The sequence below is a fragment of the Centropristis striata genome, chromosome 2, assembly GCF_030273125.1.
Source record: "Centropristis striata isolate RG_2023a ecotype Rhode Island chromosome 2, C.striata_1.0, whole genome shotgun sequence".
Classification (NCBI taxonomy): Eukaryota; Metazoa; Chordata; class Actinopteri; order Perciformes; family Serranidae; genus Centropristis; species Centropristis striata.
Genome location: NC_081518.1, coordinates 38636233 through 38645206, shown reverse-complemented (window position 1 = coordinate 38645206; position 8974 = coordinate 38636233). Strand labels below are relative to the sequence as shown.

General features: G+C 38.3%; 1 long non-coding RNA gene across 1 annotated transcript; it reads right to left on the bottom strand.

Annotated features, from left to right (window-relative positions):
• Positions 1-233: 233 nt before the first annotated feature.
• Positions 234-3515, bottom strand: LOC131990191 (uncharacterized). Its single transcript, XR_009396031.1, has 3 exons — positions 3413-3515; positions 2914-2983; positions 234-1272 (listed from the first exon to the last, which is right to left on the bottom strand). It is a non-coding gene; the product is annotated as an uncharacterized LOC131990191 (long non-coding RNA).
• Between the last annotated feature and the right edge of the window lie 5459 nt (positions 3516-8974).

Here is an 8974-nt window from a genome sequence, read left to right as displayed (position 1 = left end):
TAGGTAAAATTCTTGCCAAAAAGGTATGAAAGCAATACTTACTCTGCGCTATAATAAGCATTACAGACCAAAGTACCAATGGAAATTTACTTTGTTGAATCAAGGGACAGGGAAGAAATGTGCAGAGGATGTGGCAGCATGCTTTTGGTAGTTTTTATTGGGACACCCGTGGGCCACATGGAAACAAGGTGGGCTTCGGAAGAATCCATTATCATACATTATCAGTGGAAATGTTAGCGGCTGGTAATAATCACTGACATTTCCATGGGGTCTTCTCATCCGCCTAGAAAGCAGTGTTCCCACCACCATGGCATGGTGACCGTTTGGTAACAGAGAAGAGCGTACAGAGCAGCTTCTCCTCAGATTAAATCATATTGTTTAGTATAATTATGCAGAGCCACATGCCAAAATACAGCAGCATAAACACAATGGCAGTTATGATTCAAGCTTGATGGATGTTGAGCAAGATTTAATCAAAGTAACCACAGTGGATCTTGCATACAGCAATTGCACATAATTGCACTTATCTAAATGTGTATCATTTAAATTAGCAAAAAGAACACACTCTTGGCTGTGCAACCAGAATAAATAATAAACTGAAATGGAAAAGCCCTCAAACATGCAAAATACCATTAGGGGGATTACCTTTTTATAGTTCTCAGAACCCCCCTTGTGGTCAAAATCATGATTATTTCCCTCATTGCATATATGCTCAGTCAGGCCAATGAACACAGCCAATGCAGCTCTGGCAGCGTTAGCCATGTAAACAACAGATAACCAACCATGAAATCCAGGCTTCACTTATCATATATGTGACAGGGGACAAAGACACGATTCGACTTGTCAAAGTAAAAAGCTGGCCAACATATGCCACTTCAGTGTCCCTACTGGTAGTGTGAACACACAGAAAAAGAGCCGTTGAACATATGTAGTTCTCCCCAGTGGGCATTTCCTCTCAGGGAGTCACATGGTCAGCTATAGTGCCCTACAAAGTCTAACTGCAGTAACTACACAAAAGGTAAAACTGAGTGTGTTCTTGGGATGCAACTCTGCATTCTTCTTCCTCCAAACACGACGAGTTGAGTTTTTACCAAAAAGTTCTAATTTGGTTTCATCTGACCACATGATATTCTCCCAGTCCTCTTCTGGATCATCCATATGCTCTCTGGCAAACTTTAGACCGGCCTGGACATGTACTGGCTTATGCAGGGGGACACGCCTGGCACTGCAGGATTTGATTCCCTCTCGGCATAGTGTGTTACTGATGGTACACTGCAGAAAAAGAAAAGTTGGGTGAACTCAAAATTTCAAGGCAACAAACTTCAATAAAATTTTAAGTTGGACAATTAAACTAAATATTTTAAGTTTTGTTTTTGAGTTTGCTCAACTCTGAATTTCTCTGGCACGACTGTAACGTCGCTATGAAATGTCAGCTAATGTTGTGACTACAATTTTGAGTTAGCATTGATACGCTAATGGCTACTCTTGTAGCTGTAACAAGCAGCGCCGCTGGCATCAGTTAGCCGCTAGCATCAGTTAGCCGCTAGCTTTCGCTAATGACCGAATTTCACAACAAAGAAATAAGAGTTATCAGAACTATTGTCCCTTGTTTTGAACCCCAACTTAAAGATATAAGTAACAACAAATCACAAACTTGTTTTTGAGCAGACAACTGGCTTCCTTTGTTGTGCTAACTTACATTATTGACCTAAATGTCAGTAATTTTTATTTCCAAGTTTTACCAAATTAAATCACTGTTTCAGGCCAAAAAATACAAGTTGGCTTTTTTGCAGTGTAGCCTTTGTTACTTTGGTCCCAGCTCTCTCATGATCATTTTGACCCCACAGGATGAGATCTTGCATGTGGCCCCAGATCGAGGGAGATTATCAACGGTCTAGGATGTCTTCCATTTTCTAACAATTGCTCCCAAAGAGGATTTATTCACACCAATCTGCTTGCCTATTGTAGATTCACTCTTCCCAGCCTGGTGCAGGCTGGGAAGAGTGAATCTCCAATTTACTTCCTGGTGTCCTCAACAGCTCTTTGGTCTTGGCCATGGTTGAGTTTGGAGTCTGACTGTTTGAGGCTGTGGACAGGTGTCTTTTATACAGATAACAAGTTCAAACATGTGCCATTAATACAGGTAACGAGTGGAGGACAGAAGAGCTTCTTAAAGGAGAAGTTACAGGTCTGTGAGAGCCAGACATTTTGCTTGTTTTTGGGTGACCAAATACTTATTTTCCACCATAATTTACAAATAAATTATTTAAAAATCCTAGAAATTGATTTCCTGGATTTATTTTTCTCATTCTGTCTCTCATAGTTGAAGTGTACCTATGATGAAAATTACAGACCTCTCTCATCTTTCTAAGTAGGAGAACTTGCACAATCAAAGGCTGACTAAATACTTTTTTGCCCCACTGTATTTTAGACTTAATATTATGAAGAAATGTTAATTTTATCTCACTTTTTTACTTAATCACTATCTAGATAATAATTTCCCTTTCAAAAAAACTTATAATTTCTATTATTTTTTAGCAGACCATGGTAAGTGCACTTACTGCTTGGTTTTGAGTTGGATTTTGTGGTTTTTATATAATTATTTATCTGAAATAAAGCAAAATTGAAATCTAAGACTTTTTCACAAGATAAAATAGACATCAAGGAGTTCATTTTGGTTATAACCTAATTTTGACCAAAAATGTAGTTACTGCAGTTAGACTTTGTAGGGCAGTATAGATGGCTGGCATCGGTACAGGTATCAGTGTCATAATTGGGAGGGAAAAAAAACTATTTTTTGCTTTGCATTTAAAAACGTTTGCTAGTTTAACTGTCAAAATGTATGTAAAATAGACACACAGAAAGAGGTTTATTAAATACTGGAGAGGTATAGGTACAGAGCATGTGACTTACACAGTGATAGAGCCTGCTGAATGGAAGTCGATAGACCACTACTGGGCCTCTCTTGCACATGGTGAGACACCTGAATACCACAAATAGATAAGGAATAAAGATCACACATCACCTGCACAAAGCTCCACGTTGTATGAGCAGCCTCACTCGGTTCTGGCTGCATGTCAGAGTCAGTGTCTGACCTGTTGGACTTGGCAAGATTATCATCCCTTGGGAGCTCAAAGGTGAGCAAGAGGGTGTTAATCACTTAGTTCAACAGCGGTATCAGACACAGCATTACAGCATCAACTCCTGCCTATATCAGTGGTAGACCCTGAATATAGTATGTAGTATCCATCTCCACTACTGTACATCATTTTAACAGAATCCATGATTCTGATTGTCTCATTTTTATCAACTCAGTTTGGTTTCCCCGTATTACCACTGTGTTAGATTTGGCTTCACTTCTTCACTACTTAGGCCTGAGGACACATATTGATAGTAGACTATGATCACAAACCTGCATAAACATGCCGCTGAATCCTGATGTTTATAGTAGTACAGCTCGCGTGCTTGAGTTTCTAAACCATTAAAAAACCTGGTTTTGCATGGAAGAGCACTCACACTCGAGTTCACACCAAAGAGATTCTGTTTTTATCTTTTTTTTTTTTTTTTTATCCCTGACAGGTTTTGGTTTTGGATGAAGGCCAGCATAACCAGCCTCATCAAGCTGTATGAACATAACAAAATAGTTTACCTGTGTCTGTCTGTCAAAGAATTCCTTTTTCTTGTTTCTTTCTGTTGGTCATTAATTTGTTTTTGCTACTGAGTCAACTGAAATTGATCACACTAACTGAAATATGGCTGGCTTATTTGGCAAATTAAGGAACTTTAAGGAACAGGCCCAAGGAGTGCAGAAGGCAGATGGTCGACTGCACTCCTCGCCTCGTCCAAACATTTTTAAGTATCCTGTTTGGTTCAGTTCAAAAGCAGGAAATTGAGTGATTGATAATGTGATTGACATTGACAGAGACTGTTGTCTCCTGTCTCCTTCCAACAGTCAGTTTAAGTTTGCTTTCCTGGGCCAACTATTTATCCTGAACCTTCAGCAAGTGGTTGCCTGAGCTTAAAAAGAGCATGAGATCAGAGCAGCAAATGCTGAAATGCTTTTTCTTTTTCTTTTCATTTCCTAATGTAATGCATTATCACAGCGAACTGACAAGAGAAACAGGCTGCCACAGCTTAGCAGAAATGCACCGTTGGCCCACAAACGCATAACTGCAAACTTTTTTTTTTTTTTTTACACAACTTAGCGTGCTGTCTAAAAAAAACGGCCGATGATTGTTTTGATAGAAAAGGGTGACCGATACCTCCCTCAGCTCTTTCTGTACACAACCTCCCGACCCTTGGCTCTGCCCAAGCAAACACAGTCTGCACGCAATGCACAATGATTAACCCGTAGATCGTCTATTGAGGGAGGAGTCACTCTGTGGGCAAAAAACCCATCACTATATTTATGCACGCCATGCTGAGCCACTCTTTTTTTTTTTTTTTTTAATCTTTCTGTGCTCTGTGTGAAGCTTTCTAATGCTTCTCCATTAAATAAAAATGATCTCCTACAAGGAAGTTACCAACAAGTTCACTGAACTAGCTTTGAGGTAAAATGTTTTTATTTAGATGAAACAGTTGAAAAAACTAGGATTTGTGTTTGTTGTAATTATCACCAATCTCTTAAAGATTTTTTACATCGACAGGAAAAGAGCAAATTTGGTCAAACTCAATCTTGGAACCCCCATGATGATTCAACCTTCGGGGAAAATTATCCACTTTATCTATCGTATCGGCAATTTTATCTATATTTCTCATATTTCTATATATGGATGATATGATATATGGATGATATTTTTGGCTCATCTCTACATATATATATATATATATATATATATATATATGAATGCATATGCATTTAAAAAAGCTAAATCATTGTCAAATCCTCTCCAAACGCACTGTTTACCTGCATGCAACCAAATTTGATTGGTAAATAGTTGAAATATTAACAGAAACCAGAATCAGTCCAATACCAAACTCTTGTTCTGTTGCAGACAGATTCTGTTTATAGAGATAAGGTTAAACTTTACATAAAAGAGGTTATAATTCTACTTCAACTGATTTACCACATTCCCAATTGATTCCAAATTCCATGACTCATTCCTTATGGTCCCTAGAAAATAGTTGAGAGTGAGACCTCTTTTATGAAATACCTCTCTGTGGATTAACCCGTAGATGATAGGCTGGTTGACGGCACCGTTGGTTTGCACTGCAGGGAGAATGAAGGTTGTGGTGGGGGCAACTTGTGTGTCTGTGCCTGTGTGTGTGTGTGTGTGTAGGGGGCAGAAGAGGTTAATTTGTATCATGCATGACTTGTTTTGCGTGCCAAGCTTATCCATATCTTATTTCCCCATAGGAAAAAAGGATCGGCCACCAGAACAAATGCTACAGCAAAACTATACATTGGTATTTATAATGACACAGGAAGAGTGATCATAAACTGATGAGATCAGTAGTCAATCACTGATGTAAAACCTACAGCCTAAACAAAAACATATATGAATATATGTCCACCATATTTCAGAATATTACAATAATTAATTATATATAGTGGTAACATTGATCAAGATTAAATAACAAGACAATATCTTAGCTACAAATGCAACTAACTAGCCCACTGTCAAGAGAAGGGAACAAACATTCAAACTGCACATTGAATGACTGTAAATTTCCAAGTAGAACTACTTTTTTTTAAATTATGTTTTTCAAAATGTTTAAAGCTGCAATCAATATGTGACCACTAGAGGGCAGAAGTCCAATTGTCATTCTTCTGTTAACTTTGGTGTGGTCTTGAGAAAAATACCTGGGTCTTCAGTTTGCTTGCTGACCTGCTTCACCATTCAACTTTGGTTTTGAACTGTGTTTGTTGTTTCAGCTTCTTTGATGAAAACAGCTGCCTGCTGCTGCCGCCTCGAAACAACAATTGAAGCTTAAATGTGTCGTAAAAGCAAAAATGATAAACTAAAAGAGAATATTTTATAGAGCTATCGAACCTTTGAATATTTCCTGGGAGACAAGAAAATCTTTTTTTTTTCTCTTCTTTTTCTTAGCATGGCTTCAGCATGTGTCCCTGGCCAGACAGTTAATTAGGATCATGACCTCAATTCACTCATTTACTCTCTTGCAGCTCTAGGTGGATGGTGTGTGATCCGACCTGCAGTCAGGATTTGTCCCACCACCTCAAAACTTACTACACACTGGCTCATTATCAGAGGCCAATTGGATAGGGGGTCCTAACTTTTAAAAAATGATCTCATTTTGTCCAGTAAACATCTTCCATAAGTTCAACATCAATTATTTAAGAAGATTTCTGTGTGTGTCTCTTCTTTAATCTCATAAGTTATAAAAGCCTATAAATGAAAGTGTGAATATTGCTTTATATCAGATAAACATATCATATCAATACACTCTTTTAAGACCCCTAAACTAAAGCCTAAACATTAATGATAACCACTATCTACTGTTTGTTATACCAGCTAGTGCTGGTTTACTGTGACTATAGATGTTGTAGCCTATACTTTAACCATTTATTTGAGGAACACAGGCATGTCAGTCATGATGATGCCAGAATGGTCCATTTTGTTGTGCATTTTGCATTTGGAAATGAAAATCATATTGACATTTACACACACACACACACATATATATATATGTGTGTTTGTGTATATAAATCCATGTGATGAAGGTGATATCTTGTTGGGAAGATGTTTAAATTACACTCTGTTGTTTTGTTTTCAGTCACAATCCTCAATTAATTGTGGTTTCATTTTTATTGTGATATGTAAATCACATTTTCTCAATAATTTCATGGAAAAAGGTAAAAAAAAAAAATATTTAATTCCAACTTTATGGGTGACTGTGTATATACACATACATGTAGGGGTATAGATCTTAGACATTTTTAACCTCCGTTTTTGACTCAAAGTGTATTATAATTGCATTTTGTTTTTTCTAACTATTCATAAAAATGTTAAATGTTAAATATTTCTCACTTCTGATCGAAAAATCCTAATATGAAACAGTTTCCATGAGCTGGGATGTTTTATTTGAGCTGTATCCATTGTGCAGCAATAACCTGAAAATGAGCCAAATATTTTAACACACGCACGCACAGCGTGTCTGGTCGGGTTGCTGCGTGGGTCATGACTCTTTGCAGACACGCATCTTAAGGGGTTTCCCATTATGACCTCGCCTTCCTCTGCCTTGCCTATTTACGCTCAGTTATGACACCTTCGTGCTCCCCGAGAGAGGGAGAGGTGACAGAAAGATGGATGACCGAGATATTTCCGCACGCAACTATTGTTATTGCCGCGGAGCGCAAATACTGGCTTGCATAAGGACGGAGGGCTGTGGGGATGGGAGGGAGGGGAAACCATTAGCTCAGTTACTAATCTGGTATTCACGCCTGGTCAGGAAGGGAAGGTGATCCAGTGCCCCCCACCCACCCCATACACACACACACACACACACACACAAACACTCTCTCTCACACACACCAACACGCGAGCTCTTTCCCTCCCTGCCATGCAAACACACGCACGCACACACACGCAATACTACTACACGAAAAGGTTTTTTTTCTGACAGAGCGCTTCATGATGTTTGTGTTGGGTTCAGGGTTGCGTGTGAAAGACATATCAGCAGCGGCTGATCAGCTGATTTTGGTGCTTACCAGTCACCCACCCTGACCCTGTTATCTGTGGATTCTCTCTTAACATTCATATGACTCTGTCCTCGAGTATACTGACCTGTTGCACCAGCCACTGAACCTAAGATAAACTGCTGTCTTATCATGTCAGGAGTGAACATCCAGTCCCAAATGTTGGCAGAAAAAGAGCGACTGTTTTGCTTTTTGTTTCTTAAAGGGACAGTTCACCCCCAAAATCAAAAACACATATTTTCCTCTTACCTTTAGTTCGGTTTATCAATATAGATTGTTTTGGTGTGCATTTTAAAAGTTTTGAATACTGAATGGTGTGAGTTGCGAGTGTTGGAGATATCAGCCGTAAAGACATCTGTCTTCTCTCTATTATGCGGGAACGAAGTGACACTTCGTTTGTGGTGCACATGGTGCAAAATTTGCAGAGGGTGATATGGTTCATTACCAAAACTACTCACAACAACACTGCAAAAAAAGAAAAGTTGGGTGAACTCAAAATTTCAATAAAAATTTAAGTTGGACAATTAAACTAAATATTTTAAGTTTTGTTTTTGCTCAGTCTCTGGCACGATTGTAAAGCCACTATGAAATGTCAGCTAATGTTGTGACCATAATTTTGAGTTAGCATTGATACGCTAATGGCTACTCTTGTAGCTGTAACAAACAGCGCCGCTAGCATCAGTTAGCCGCTAGCATCAGTTAGCTGCTAGCATCAGTTAGCCGCTAGCTTTCGCTAATGACCGAATTTCATAACAAACAAATAAGAGTTAGCAGAACTATTGTCCTTTGTTTTGAACCCCAACTTAAAGATATAAACAACAACCCACAAACTTGTTTTTTAGCATACAAATGGCTTCCTTTGTTGTGCGAATGTCAGTCATTTTTATTTCCAAGTTTTACCAAATTAAATCACTGTTTTAGGCCAAAAAATACAAGTTGGCTTTTTTGCAGTGAAGGTCGTCTGTCTGATCATGATTTCTGGGAAGAAACATTGATGTTGAGTCTTTCAAATATATTTCTTGTTGTGCCTCCTACTTCCATTATATTTGAGAGATGGCAGATATCTCTACAGCTGATGCCTTCAACACTCTCTAGCAATCTAGATCAATAAATAGCACTACAGGCAAGATGAGTAATTTGTATTTTTGATTTTGGGATGAACTGGTCCTTTAAACTGCACAATAGTAATTAGTTATAAGTTATATAATAGTTAGTATCCACAACGACCAGAAAGATTACATTAATAATCATTAGTAATGATCCAATACTATAGTGACATAACACTCTTAAGGATTATTAGGCCATTCTGTACTG